The sequence below is a fragment of the Ambystoma mexicanum genome, chromosome 2p, assembly GCF_040938575.1.
Source record: "Ambystoma mexicanum isolate Mex_15411 chromosome 2p, UKY_AmexF1_1, whole genome shotgun sequence".
Taxonomy (NCBI): domain Eukaryota; kingdom Metazoa; phylum Chordata; class Amphibia; order Caudata; family Ambystomatidae; genus Ambystoma; species Ambystoma mexicanum.
In genome coordinates, this window is record NC_090923.1 from 1041108458 (window position 1) to 1041123789 (window position 15332).

Here is a 15332-nt window from a genome sequence, read left to right on the forward strand (position 1 = left end):
GACTCTAAAGGATGAGTTTCCTCGAGGTACCACAAACCTAACACAGTGACTATTATGAACCCAAATATCATTATAAAAACACAGCAATACGTTTTCAGGGCCCAGGTGCATTGTCCATTGTCCCGGTTGGTCACACAATCATTTACAAGTCCCACACGAGCGGTAGCAGTGGCAGGCATTGTAGTCTTCAAACGGAAACCCCCAATGTTCGTTGCTGGCGACCTCCCCGCCGCGCGACTTCTTAGTCCTACCACAACCTTAGCCAACAGAATCCCCTTTCTCAATTTTGGGCAAAAACAAGCCCTCGATGATCCTTTCCGTCTCCGAATGCACAGCCGAACCGTGCCATAAGTCTATCAGATGCACAGCAAAACCGTGCCGTAAGTCTATTTTCTTGGACGCAGATTGTACCTTGCTTTTCCCGGTACTGATTTATCCGGAAACAATGTGTCGTCACTTCCCATTGGAAGCAACGTATCAGAGACAAGTGAAGATGCCGAATTTGAAACAGCAGTTTCCGGATGCAAAACTTTTGGAAAGTGTGGAGACAAAATGGCTGCTTCCCCAAGCCTCACGGGCTCAGAAAGATTCTCCGACACACTCTCGGTGCTATTTACTGCTTTGGGATCATTGGTTGCAGCGTTAGCGAGGGGTTCTGTTTCTTCTGTATCATGTGGCACAGGGTGAGGAAGTTTCTTGACGTGCGACGCATGGATCCAGTTCTTTCTTCCAGAAACCCGCACTGCTTTTTGGGTGACCAACAGGACTTGGAACGGGCCCCACCACCGAGGCGCAAGGCAGGAAGAGCACTCAAATGCCTTGATGAGCACCCAGCTTCAAGGCCGTATGCTGTGGCCCGGGCCCTCGTATCGCACAGGTAAAGCCTCCCGCACCTGGTGATAAATCAAATACAGGTTTTTAGTCAACTGGCTGCAATAATCTGAAAGTAATACATTTTCAACATTTCTTAACGATCTGCATTTAGGAAGGTTCCAAATATTGGCAGGTCTCCCCATTACCACCTCAAATGGAGAGAGCCCAGTCTTAGTTTGAGGGGTTGTACGCATGGATAATAACACGATCGGTAAGGCGTCCAGCCATTTTAATTCAGTGCCTGTACACGTCTTAGCGAGCTTGTGCTTGATGATACCATTGTATCTTTCCACTAGTCCGGGGCTCTGAGCGTGTCTGGCCGAATGGAACCGTTTGTCGATCTGTAATGCCGCACATATCTGCAGAATTACAGCAGCGACAAAATGTGGACCATTGTCCAGCCAGATGACTCTTGGTAGCCCGAACCGTGGGAAGTACTCCTTTAACATGGTTTTTGCAGTATTCATGGCTGTAGCATCTTTGACAGGGAAAGCCTCAACCCATTTACTAAAAGCACAGATGACCACTAGTACGTACTTCTTATTGTTGCATCGTTCCATTTCAATAAAATCAAAGTGGATAACTTCAAAGGGGGCAGAGGGTGGCCCAAAACTTCCCCTTGGAGTTGCTGTCCCCTTTCCCACATTGTGTTGTAGGCAAATCATGCAACCATGGACATAACGCTGGGCCATTTTTGAAATTTTGTCATTTACCCAAACTTTCTCTAACATTTTCGTTACTTTCTGGGCACATACATGCGTAGGACCATGGGCCATGAAGACCATCATCATCACATACGCATCAGGGAGTGGCCATTTCCCTTCAACTATGTCCACCCAACACCCGTCATCATCAAGTTTCCCCAAGCCTTCAGCCCACCTCGTGGATTCTTCTAATGTGGCATCAGCTTGGATATCCCGTACAGACCCAACACCCTCATCCATTGCATAAGCATTTACAGTCTCCCTTGAAACATACATATCCGTAAGGGGATCGGTAGCAGTTTGTCTAGCTATCTGATCAGCGAAAGCATTCCCTTTTCCTATGTCATCTGTAATCTTTGGATGTGCTGTGCATTTCATGACGACTAACTGAGTGGGGAGCGCAAGCGCTGAGAGCAGTTGCACTATTAGGGAGCCATGTTGAATCTTGGTACCATGTGAAGTCAAGAACCTTCTCTCTGACCAAAGTCTCCCAAAGTTGTGAACCACCCCAAAGGTATACTGACTATCAGTATATATGTTTACTGCAAGCCCTTCGGAAAGTTCACAAGCTCAGGTCAGTGCTATAATTTCTGCGGCCTGCGCAGAGTTATGTGTGATTCTCTTGGTTTCCACGACCGTGCTTAATGTGGTGATTGCATAAGCAGCTGTGGATGTACCATCCGGAAGTTTGAAGCAAGAGCCATCACAAAACAGCTTATCCAAAGGAGTGTCTTTCAAATCAATTCTCCCCTTTGTCACTTGTTCGGTAGTATACAGACAGTCATGTGACTCTTTATCGCCGTAAGTAGTATCTTGCAGGAAAGATAGGAGTTCAGCCGGATTAAGAACACAAAACCTCTTAATTTGGATTTGAGGAGCAAACAAGATCAATTCATATCTTGTCTACCGTGCGGAAGTGAGGTGTTGCGTTTGGGTTCAGTTCAGTAGAACATCTACAGAGTGAGGCACCATCAGGGTTAGATCATGGCCTAGGACCATTCCCTCACTCTGTTTTACAGACACAGCAGCAGCAGCGACAGCTCGCAAACATCTTGGCAAAGCGCATGGTACAGGATCAAGGGCAGAGAAAAGTAACCGCACGGCCTATTCTACCCTCCATGTTCCTGCATTAATACAGCCAAAGCACATCCATCAGATTCATGCACAAACAACACAAAGGCCTTTTCATAGTTTGGTGTGTCCAAAACTGGTGCAGAGCATAATGCAGTCTTGAGCAAGTCAAACGATTGCTGGTGTACCGCATTCCACAGCAATGGCGAAGAAATGCCCTTCTTTGTCAAAGCCAACATCGGTTTGATCACTAGTGAAAAATTTGGGATCCACAACCTACAGTAAGAAGCCATACCTATCAAGGCTCTAACTTCCTTCTGTGTATTTGGGACAGACATGCCAGAAATGTGTTTTATACATTCAGGTGTCAATCTTCTTCCCTCCTTTGACAGGAGATAGCCTAAATAGGCGACCTCCTGGCAACAATATTGAAACTTTTTAAGCGAAGCTTTGTGACCATGCTTAGCTAGATGAATAAGCAATAACACAGTGCCCTCCTTACAGGCGCTCTCAGAATCAGCAGCTAAAAGCAAGTCATCAACATATTGAAGCAATGTACAAGTAGAGGGCAATTCAAGGGTATCAAGCTGTTCTTTCAAAGCCCTACTATAGATGCTAGGACTCTCTGTGTACCCTTGAGGTGCTCGAGTAAATGTGAACAAGCGTCCCCCTAAGGTGAACGCGAACAAGTATCTAATATCCTTGTGTATAGGAATACTAAAGAAAGCATTCTTTAGATCCACAACACTAAAGTAAATAGCTGTAGCTGGAATCATGGTTAATATTGTCGTCACATCAAGCACAATTGAAATTGCGGAGCGACGACTTTATTAATGGCACGTAAATCAATTATGAAACGGAATGGATTTGCATTATCGCCTTTATTGTACATGGGTAATATCAGACTATTGCACAAACGTCCTGAAATTTCTTCAACCACGCCGCGATGCACAAAATCGGAAACAATCCATTTCAAAGCTTGCTCGCCCTCAACTGAAATCTTATACTGGGGAATGCATGGCAGCGCAATCCCATGTTTCAAAACTATGTTAACAGGCTCAATCTGTAAAACACCGACATCGTTGTAGTCAAAGGGACAAAAGGTCTCTGGTACATTAATGAATTCTGGCGGCAAAGGTCTAGTCAAGAATTGTGAGGCAGAAAATTGCTGTGGTGAAATCGTGAAGCGCACTCCATCAGAAGAACAATAAATCACTGCATATAATTCTTTTAACAGGTTCGACCCCAGCAAATTCTCTCCACAATTCGAAGTCAACAGAAATGGACAGTGGTCCGTAAAGGGACCCAAAGAAATAGGTGAAGAAACTGGACAAACAACTGGCATGCCAGAAAACCCTACAGAAACATTGGTTTGCCCTGACAGTGGAATGTCTGGAACCCGTGAATAATCAATGGAACACTTCTGTGTTCCAGTATCTATCAAAAACTGATGTTTCCTATTTCCCACCACCATTTCAACGTAGGGACCTTTCTGATTGACGGGAATAGGTGTAGGTTCCAAACCCTGCTTCGGGCAATCCTAACGAAACAGAATATCATCAAAAGGAAGCTCTTCAGATAGATATGCAGCAGAAGGATGACCAAATATGTTCCTAGTGTCCACACTCGAAGTCTGATTATCCTGCGAAAAAGGTTGCTTAGGATCCTGTGCAAACTGACCTCTACCAGGGCCCCCTACACCCGGGCGACCTCTGGATTGCCTACCCATATTCCCAAATGTGTTGTTCGACCTCTGTCGAAGGACGGGGCATTGTGCACGCCAATGACCCTCTTGTCGACAATAGGCACACTGGTTAATGTTCACAGGACCCAAGGGCACATTCCCTTGCGGAACATACTGACCTCTAATCTGCGAACTACCTCCTCTGGGGCCTCTAACAATTTGCTGTAATAGTACTTTAGTCTTTAAATCCCCTTTTCATTTTTCAACTCTATCTTTTTCATTATGGACACGATTCTCATAGTACTGAGCCATATGCAGTACTTCTGATTGGGACTTCGCCTGCCAAGTGCTCGCAGAAGACATAATTTGTGACTGGATGTCAGGCAGCAATCCACGCACTAATTTGTCCACAAATAACCTCTTCCCAGACTCTGTGCCTAAGTCTTGTCGGCTGAAATCCGAGAATACCTGTTCGAACCGATTAAAGAACTCGGTAGCACCCTCAGACTTCCCTTGGACACAGGCCGTAAGTTTGTCCCAAAAAAATCTTTTTCTCAGGAATTATGGTTTTCAATTTTGCAATGATTCTATCAGGCAAAGTCAGTATCAACTGGGGCAGTCTTTCACCAGCTGGCCTTTTTCCATCGAATCTAGTTACATTTGCTCATGTATCTCCCAACCCTGGCACGTCGTCTATAGTACTAACTTGTTTCCACAAATCTACGGGCAGGAGTACAGGAAATAACAAATCAATATCGCCTAAGGTGAACACTGAGGACTGCAAGACGGACTCTATTTCTTTATAGAATCCTGTTGGATTTTTCCTAATATCAGAAATAGATTGCCTAATAGTATTCACTTCCTGTCTTGAGAACAGGACATGGACAAACTGTGATACGTAATGTGCAGGAATGTCCACAGCGACTATACCTTGTGCAGCATCGGCCGCAATCTCAACCTTCGGGACAAATGTCGGAGGAACCTCTCTCATAGGAAACTGAGAAGTAGGTGACTCCGAACGCTTACTAAGCAACAGAGCTAAGTCGAGCGCTAAAGCAGTCGAAGAAGTGTCAAGTGAAAAAGATCTCTTAGAAATACTCAATAACTCTGTGGGACAGCTAATCTTTCTTTTTACGCAATCATCCTGTAAGTACTCTATCATTACCTGTATCACTTTCCTATGCATTTCTGGCCTATACTGACTATAGGTGTCATATACCTCAACTGGAGTTATCGACATATCTGAAATCCATCTAAGCGCGTCCTTCTTACAAATTCGTGCTTCCTCAGATATCGATTTTCGACAAGGAAGGAACCATTTCTGTACATACATACTCCCCCCTCGTCATCCTCATTCTGTAACCTTTCCCACTCCTTTCTATACTCAAATCACCTCTCGACATGCTTGTTTACTTTCTCCACAGTGGCTCCTGAAAAACGCTAAAGTATTTAGATCCCTTAACCCTTGTGGGAGATCTGCATTATTTAATTTGCCCACCATCACACATAAATGAATTCCTAAACCTTCAATAAAAACATTTTCTCAGGAAAATTATCCATATTATAAAGTGTGGCAAAAACAGTAGCTTGATCATCCCTCTCCATACAATGCTTAGGCCATGCAATCAACTCACGTTTCTTCTCTGGTGGTACAGTATTGCGAGTGACAACCTTTGACCCCGCACCTTGATCGACTACAAGCGTCACAAGACCACTTGGAAGAGGGGGAGCAGGTAAATTCACTGGAGGTACTGTTACAGGTGCGATAAGAAGAGGTGGAGGAGCTGGAGGAAGAGGAACATTGGGAGGAGCAGGAACAATGGGAACAACAGCAGGTAGAGCAGGAAGAGCAGGAGGAAGAGGCAAAGCAGCAGGAAGAGGAACATACGGAGGTGGCGCAGAGGCACCAGGCCTTCGTTCATTTAACAATTTGTCTATGAATTTGTCGGAAACATGAAGGTCTTTAGAAGGATAGATTTTCTGAATTCCAAGTGAGAAAGCCCTATCCATATTCCTAGTCGATTCAGAATGTTTATCTTGGTCACACAATAATGCTTTTTCGGCGTTCGTCTTATGACGGCGCGCATGTTTTTCTCTACTCTTAAGTTGCTGCAACGCTTCTTTTTTCCAATTCTGCAAAACATCAAATGCTGCAGGTCTAGCCTTTTTCTTTAATAGAATTGACTCTAAATACTCAATACGAGGGATTTCAAAACTACCATTGATTGGCCACTGAAGTTCGGAGGCATGTCTGGTTTGTCTGTGCCAAATATCATTAAATACTATACTTTTTATGCCATACTTACAGTACACGCCGGCGACCCCTCCTGTGTGCGGGACGGCTAAATTCCAAAGATTGTCTATTGCTGCAGAACAACGCCCTGAAGCAGGTAGACAATTTCCCAGGCATATCAAATTATTGGTGTTACCTGGTCAATAATTGTGTCTGCAGATACAATAAGCCAAAATCAAATTATCAGGATTATATTAAGAGTCGGGTCACGACTCACCTGATCAAGCCTAAGGAGGTCCGATCGAATTTCAAAGAATCGTACCTAACTAATCTTACCTTGTGTGTGGTGATTTCGGCAAATCTGACTGCCTCGATAAGTGGACCCTCGTCAAGATGCCGTTCTCGGACCACAAGCTAATCGTCGAGGGATCGGGTCGTGCAGCACTGCTGAGGTGTCGCGTCTCGTTCAGTGGGGCCCCTTTTTGACACCATCCGATCCCAGTCCGATAGCGAGGGTCAACCTTCGATAATCCGGCATCAATCTTGAGGGTCCCTATTCAGGCGCCAACTGTGAAAACGAAATCAAAATATTGAGGCTGAGTACCCCAAAAGGAAATACACCAAACACGGGTTACAAAGGAACATACAAAGTACTTTATTTTATACTGAACAGTTTTCCAAGAAAAGAAACAGATAGCTATCGGCCCTCAGTACAACACAACAAACTCCAGCGTGGTTCAGTGTGTTCAGTGAGAGACGCTGTACATAAGAATTCATTGCACTTTTATACTATTTGCGAACACGATGTCCAACCCTACTTCGGGTTAATATTCCTCTAATACATCACTGATCTAGGGTTCATGCCGAGTTCGCATATCCACATGTAACTAGTTTGCCTTTAATACATACGTCAACAAGCCTACACGGCCACTGTGTATTTTGGGATTTCCCATACAGGTCTTCTCAAACATTAATACAATGTAGTTAAACAAGTGTTCTTAGTTCAGTATTTGAATACATTGTTCTTAACATATATGCGCGGATTAGTTTCATTGCACGAGTAATCCTTTACACACAGGTCAACGAAGGACAAGGTCTCAGTTCACGACCTCAACAAGTGGCCTGCAGGCAAGTTATATATTAATCACACACAGGGATCAAGATGGCCATGTTGTATTTCGGAATGACATCGTCCACCATTTTAACTCACAGGGTGACTTTACAAAGCGAACCTAAAATGGCGGATTGACCTAAAATGGCGGCTTACATTGATTTTAAGGTCAGGACCTTGCGACACGGATTTCTTCGCAAGTGACTTACAAGCAGCTTGGCGTGGGCCAATATACATATATTCATTGCAAATAGGGGGCACAGTATAATTTCTCATTTGGAAATGCGTATGTGATGAAGGACATGAATATAATTGAGCATCCATGGAGTGACTGAACTTTGGAAGCTAAGATAGATACCATATACAGAGTGGTCCGGTACCACGTGGGTGCACATTCGAAGGACTCTGTTAGGTATACAACTGAGGGGTGTCAATTGTGAAATCTCAAAGTGGTCCTGCAACAGGTCAAGCTGAATCCTGTGCACATTCAAAAGTCTTCAATTGCTAATACAAGCTGCAATTGGTCTGAACCCCGCTGAGGGAGACTAGTAGTGTAAGAGGAAGGATCTGTGCCCGGCTGAAGGGTATCTGTAGTGAACCGTGAGTAACCCAAGAAAGGATATTCTCTGAACATTGGAGAAGGGGATCTGAGCCAGTAAGAGGGGGATCCAAAGTAACAATTGCGGTATAAAAGGGATCTGAGCCTGGCTGAGGGGGATCCAGGGTAAATAGTGAATCATCTAACTTGAGTGCTTGAAAGAAAAAATGAACTTTTTGTTTCTTTTGGTACATCAGGCCCTCTGCAGTAAGAGAATTTGATAACTTAAGAGACTTTGGCACAAAGGCCTTGATGCAGGTAATGGAACTGTGTCCTCGTGCCGAAGAAGCCCCAGAGTGTGCTATGCTCAAGTGAACCACTTAGTCCCATGCTGAAAATGTGGGGAAGGGAGGCCAACAGTCTGAACATCCCAACTTATCATTTTATGAACACTTCTTTCTTTTTCATGAACATTACCCCAGACTATTTGTATTTAGATGTAAGGATTTGCAATAGTTTTTTTTTTTAGTATAGGCCCTTTTATTTTGACAAGACTCCACTAGGACTGCATTATTATTATTTGATGGTCAAGCTTCCTTGCATCTGTAGATTTAGGATTAGATAGGCATTCAACACACCCTTGTTGAAGTTCAATAAGCACCCTTGAACTGTGGTTACATATGTCTGTCTTACTATTGATGCCATGCCTTCGTTACACAGTCCAAGACAAAATACTGTGTGTCAAAACCTATGCTTGTCCTCACATCTTCAGAATAATAGGGTGAATGTGATATGGCCAAGTCAATAGTGTTCAAAGTAAAGTTAATGTGACAATGGAGCCTTTATGCAGCTCCCTTTCTCAAGTTTAAGGCACTCAGGATTATAAGGTTCCACAAGTCTTTTAGGTTTCACTTGGCAAAAAGTTAACTTGGCACACGGTTCACTTGACAAAAAGTTTGCTTGGCAAAAGAAGTTCACTGTACCATTTCCTGGTTAAGTTATTTGGGCTTCTCTGGTTCTGCTTTCCATGAACCCAGAAGTCCTCCATTTCACACTTCTTCAACGGGTCTCTTCGGCTTCCCTCACCCACGCTTAGACCCTCGTGGGTACCCATGTTCAACTAACTTAATTATATGTCCTTTTCTTTTAACACAAAACAATGAACTCACAAAAGTTCTGCTTAGCATCCCAATTCACTTGGCTTCTTTCGGGACTCTCGTCCCCATTCTGAATGGAGTCCTTTTAGCTTTTCCATTTTATTAGATCATGCAGCTCCTTGCTTGTAGTTGGGCTCCCCTGATAGTGGTGCAGTTGTCAGGCTGCAGCATCCACCCATTACAGGTCGCGCAATCAGGTGCATTGTCCTTAATAGATTTCTCTTTCATTTTCCTTATACTGGGGTCTCTGTGGCAGACCACGATCAATCTGCCACCTGGTGGCCACCCCGGTGCTTTTCCAACACACTTTGCTTATTCTGGGGTCTCTGTGGCCAGCCTGGATCAATCTGCCACCTGGTGGCCACCCCAGTGCTTTTCCAACACACTTTGTTTAATGTCAATACCTTTGTATCAGTCTCTCCCCTTTTAGGATCGCTTTTTTCGCTTAAAATTCTTTCGTGCACAGCTCCCCTTTGGTTACAGAGCTTTCCTTCTTTAAACAGAGACTTTTAAATGCATATATTGCTTGATTCGTGACCACTCTGTTACTTTGTGTTTAGTCTTTCTCAATGTATACCGGGTTTCCCATGCACAAAAACTCACAGGTCTTGTTTCTTGGCTTTTCCTTAATGTTGTCTTTCTGTCTAAGTATATGTTTTCTGAAAGACACAGGGTACCCCACGCTCTGGGTTAGGGTATTACAATAACAATTGATCACGGAAAAACATCCAGAGGATACAATTTGAAAGTAGGTATCAACGGATTTTATTAGACCTGATACAATTTAAATATATGAGCTAAATCATGATTTAATCCGCACTTATGGCGACAATTTACATAGCAGGAAAAAATGTTTAAGAACACATCTTTATAAAAAAATTCATACTATTCAATCATTCAAACATTCATCCACAAGCATCCGTCAACCATCAATCCACTCATACAAAACACCAATGGGTGTACAGTATAAAATCTATAAAACAATCATGACATATAATTCATCAATTGGATTATTTATAGAAAGAATGTGAAGTCAATATGCTTGGCCACAATGGATAGTAAAGGTGGCCAAAAAATGAGATGGGTCCTAAGAGTCTTCAACCACGACCTCATCACAAGTTTTTCTTTACCGGTTTCGACGTAATACTTTATTATAGTGACGTCTTCTTCAGGAGATACATTCTAAAAGAGAAGCGGGAAACATAAATTTATGAATCCCCTAAACTTTGATGACAACATGATACGATATATTAAAACCAAATAAACAATAAAAATATCATTAAAAAACAATATGTTTTTCCGTGATTAAAAGTCTTTCTGTCTAAGGTCAGGGTCTCACTATTTGCCCCTTCAACCCTTCTGGGCTCCCCTTATTACCTAGGGAAACAAGCAAGGCATGAGGGGCCCACACGCCTTTGGGTTCCCTTATGAGGACAATTCTAGATCCTTGGAAACACGGCTCCCTCACAACGCTATTTCCTGCTGCTTCTCCTTGCAGACCCTCAGTGTCTCGCCATCCCGCTCCCTTTCTGCTGGTCTTCTGCTGCTCAGGTTCAGCTGTGCCTCCAACACACCCTCTTACTGGTTCAACTTGCTTTCTGCGGTTGCTCCTTTTATATTCCCTAGGAGTGAAAACAGGCTGCAGGTGAGAGTGTCCAACTTCAAGTGCCTGGCTCTGTCTGACCTTATTAGTGGTAGATATCCATTGAATATCAAATGCCTAACCTCGTTTATACCCATTAGTGGGACATGTCCATTGAGTACTGTAAGGAACTCACGGTGGCAACAGTAAAGAGAGACACAAGTGATCACAGTTCAAGGGTGTTTATTAAACTGAAAAAATGGGTGAGAAAAACGCCTAATCTAAACATAAATCTAAGATGGAAGCAAGCTCTGAACATCAAATAATAAGGCAGTCATAGTGGTGTCTTGTCAAATAAAAAGGGATAATGTTCATCAGATAAAAAAAAGAAGTGTTCACAAATGATAAGTCAGGATGGTGCAACTGGGGTCTCCCTTCCCCACATTTTTAGCACGGGACAAGGTGGGACTCTCGAGTACAGCACCTTCTTGGGCTTCTTCAGCCTGAGCTTATAGTTAGTTTACAAAATATCAGGGCCTACTGTGGCCAAGTCTCTGTTACACCCAGTCTCTTGCCTCAGAGGACCTGATGTACTATTAACAACAAACAAAAAGTTAATTTCAGTAATCTTCCCATCAGGTATTTCCTTTCACCTGTGGATTCCCCTCTACCGGGCTCTAATCCTTTTTGTAACCTTGGCTTCCCTCACTCGGGTTCACTGCAGCCTTCCATTCAGTCTTATTGGTTTTCCAAACAACCGTTCCTTGTGGACATCCTTCTGCCGGGTTCACACTTGTTCGCACAATGTTTACGGGGTGTTACGTTTTGCTCCCATTCGCGGCATCCCTCAGCAGGGTTTACACTTGCCAGTTCAACACAGTTCACTTATTTGTGATGCCTTGCAAGATTCACTTCCCTTAGCTTTCCTACCCCCAGTCATGCTTTCCACATTTATCGTTCATACAGCATTTTCTTCAGCCGGGCACACACGCCTGTTTCACACTGTCACAACTTTGGTAATGGGTTAAGGACTTTTAATTGTACAAGGGATTTTGGCTCGACCTTCATATGACCACCTTAACTCTGTATGTTGGCCTTTCCTACAGCCTTTTGTTATTATATTATTCACAAGAAAAGGGGACCTACTAGGGTCTTTCGATTGGAAGCCTTGTGGTGCCGGACCACTCTGAGGGGGGTCCCTCCGTCGATTTTAAATGTTCAGTAGTACACAAGTTCTTTGTTCATAACAAGTTGCCATTTGCAACCTTCGCTCAACACAGTCTGGTTATGTATCGGTTCTCCCTCCGACTCACCGGCTGTGCTGACCTCCTTGTCATTTCTTGTCTCTGGAGTCATGGATGGTACCACGGTAGCAAGTACATCTCCCTGCCTCGGTTATCAGTGCGGGAGGGTCCTGTGCCCCATTGACATCTGTTACAACACACGTCAGCTGTAGTTCTGTGTCAGAAAGGAGTGTAGAGCTTCTAAGTCTCCTATGGGGTAGGATGGTAAAAGGGTATTATAAGGAAGTGGGTACCGCGTCTCACCCATCAGAGTCCCACTTCCACTCCTCGAAGACCCCCCATCCAGTTGATCCTCCACCACTGGTCCACATCCCGGAACTGGATCCAATAGCGATGGCCGTGTCCTGGCCACCTGGATGATAAATCTCTGGGGACTAGTGGGTGAGACACCTTCAGGTTTCTCACAGTATCCTGATGTGCCTCTGCAGTCATCTTCTTCATCTCAGTACTATAGTGGTGTTTCACATTGGGAGTGTGTATTACTCTTGGCTCCCTCTTCCTCGCCTCAGTACTTGGCTCAAATGAATGGGGCGGGTTTGAGGTTTAAGATGGTAAATGTGTAATACATCTAATCCCCTCCTTCTGGCCTTAATACTATAAGGATAGTAAATGGGTGGTGTTTCTAGTCCTTTTCTTCTTATATCATTGTTAGGTAAGGATAACGGGGAAGAAAAGGGTTGGGTTTCATAATGACTTATAAAAGTGGAGGCAGGGGAGGATAAGGCAGTACCGTAGTTAGGAAAAGGATTTTTGTTGTTGTGTTTGAATTTTTTTATTAATATAATTTCAGCTAATATGACTTTGTATATACAAATTTCACACAAGAATTAAATACACATAAATCATTTTACAGCATAGGTCCGCACACAATACATTTACGTCATTGATTAAGAAACCCATATAAGATCTCAAAACACTTCTGATAAAATTTCTGGTAAAATGCGATCAAATGCTAAATACAGCACATTTACATAATTGTTTAAGACAACACATCTAAAATCTCCAAACACTTCTGTTAACATTTGATCAAATGAAAAATATAATTCATCTCATTAACTTCCATTAACATATTCTATAGTCGTGGCATATCCTCTCACTGCAATATATTATTATAGGATTTAATGCACTGTATCCTTGGGCTACTCAGACTTACAGTCCCTCATGATGTGCTCAAACAATTCTATTACCATTTCACCAGATAGTCTACATAATCAATGTTTCCGTGCTATTCCGTATTTAGCATCTTCAAATTCCAACACTCTAGTAACATTAAATTTAGAAAGAAAATATTACTAATAGTGCTGTTCGGATATGCACCTTTCCACAGAGGCACCTGATTACATGCCATCCAATAATGGATGAACAAACCACTATTTACAATCGATGCCAAGCATACCATATCTACCTCTTTACTGTAATCACTTAGAAGTCGCCTCACCCATTTCTTTTGTGTTGATAGAGTGACTCTGTCTGTGCTTACTCCAAATTGAACCATCTACCTCCTGTATTAAGAGCTTCCCCAGGATCCCAAACCTTTCTTAGTTGTCTTTATTTCTAACAGCAGAGAAGTACTCAACCATTATAGTGTTATTATCGAGACTGAACAATTTTGAATAACACATAACAGCTTTGTTTTCCAATACTGCAGTCACACTTCTGATATCGAATTAGAAGTGCATGTATTCAACAGGTAGTGACTTAGGCATTTTAACCAACAGTCTCAGTATTTTACCTTCAAGTATCTTCATATGGCTCTTACATGTTTCACCCCACACCATGCAACATGCATGGTACCATTTTTGCTGAGTATAGCTGCAAGATGGTCTTGATCGAACAACCACCCTGCCTACTAATACATTTGCTTAGCACACATGCAATCCTCATACAACAGGCCTGTGTCACTTTCCAATGTGAGGCCCAATTTAGCTTGTCATCAACCACAACACCCAGATATTTATAGTTGATAACCGTGTCCACAGGTTTGATATCTATCTGCCAGACTTTGTGAACTTTACATTTTCTATTACCCCTAAATGCCATTATTTTGGTTTTACCGATATTAATGCTAGGCCATTTGTCTTAGAGAATGTAGTCAGCGCATCTAGCATGCGTTGTAGTCCACATGGTGTGTGGTCCAATAATAACAGGTCATCTGTTTGACACCCCTGGAGGTAGGCAGCAGACAGGATAAACTACCTTCACCATTCAATCGAACTCTGACACTTGTATCACAATGCAGCTTCATGATAATGGTTAACAGGCCATGAAGAATGTTTCATGCAACCAATTTGGTCCATAGTCGATTCTCCATGACCGTGTCAAAAGGCTGCACTGAAGTCTATATAAGCTCCATATACTGGGAGATGCCTTCTAGACCACGCACATTCCACAGCCAATGCCAATATTGTCAAGTTATCGACAGTGCTTGATTGGGCTCTGAAATTTGATTAGATGGTAAAATGTTAGACTCATCTATCCATTGATTTAGCTCATTCAGCAATACTCAAGCAAATATTTTTCTGGGATGTCCAGCATTACAAGCATTCACTAGTTGCTCGGATCTTTCCAGCAGCCTTTCCTGTAAACAGTTAAGATATTACTATACCTCCATGTGATAGGAACTTCACCATATTTCCCAATATGTTCAAATAAAAGGAACAATGCCTGAGCCCAATAACCAGAAGACATCCTTACTAGACCATTACATGTTCCACCTGGTCCAGTCGCCCGAGAAGTATCTAGCTTCTCAATGATCTTCAGGAGGTCCGCCACTGAGGAGTTGCATATCCGTGTTGCCTTAATGTTAGGACCAACAGAATCTATTGCATGTGCAGATCCCAGTGTATTACCTACATGGGTATTCCAGACCTCCTAAGAAACACTTTTGATTGGGAGATCCTTTCTCACTGTCCCCCTAATGACTTGCCAAATACCTGTGTCGTTATTGTTTTTGGCATGGGTTGCTAGTTGCATCCAAATCCCTGTTCGCAGCTTATACAATGACCTCTCAGCCATCTCCGATGGGCTATTTTTCAACATTTTAATTTGCTTAGCTATACCAGAGTCAGTGCATAC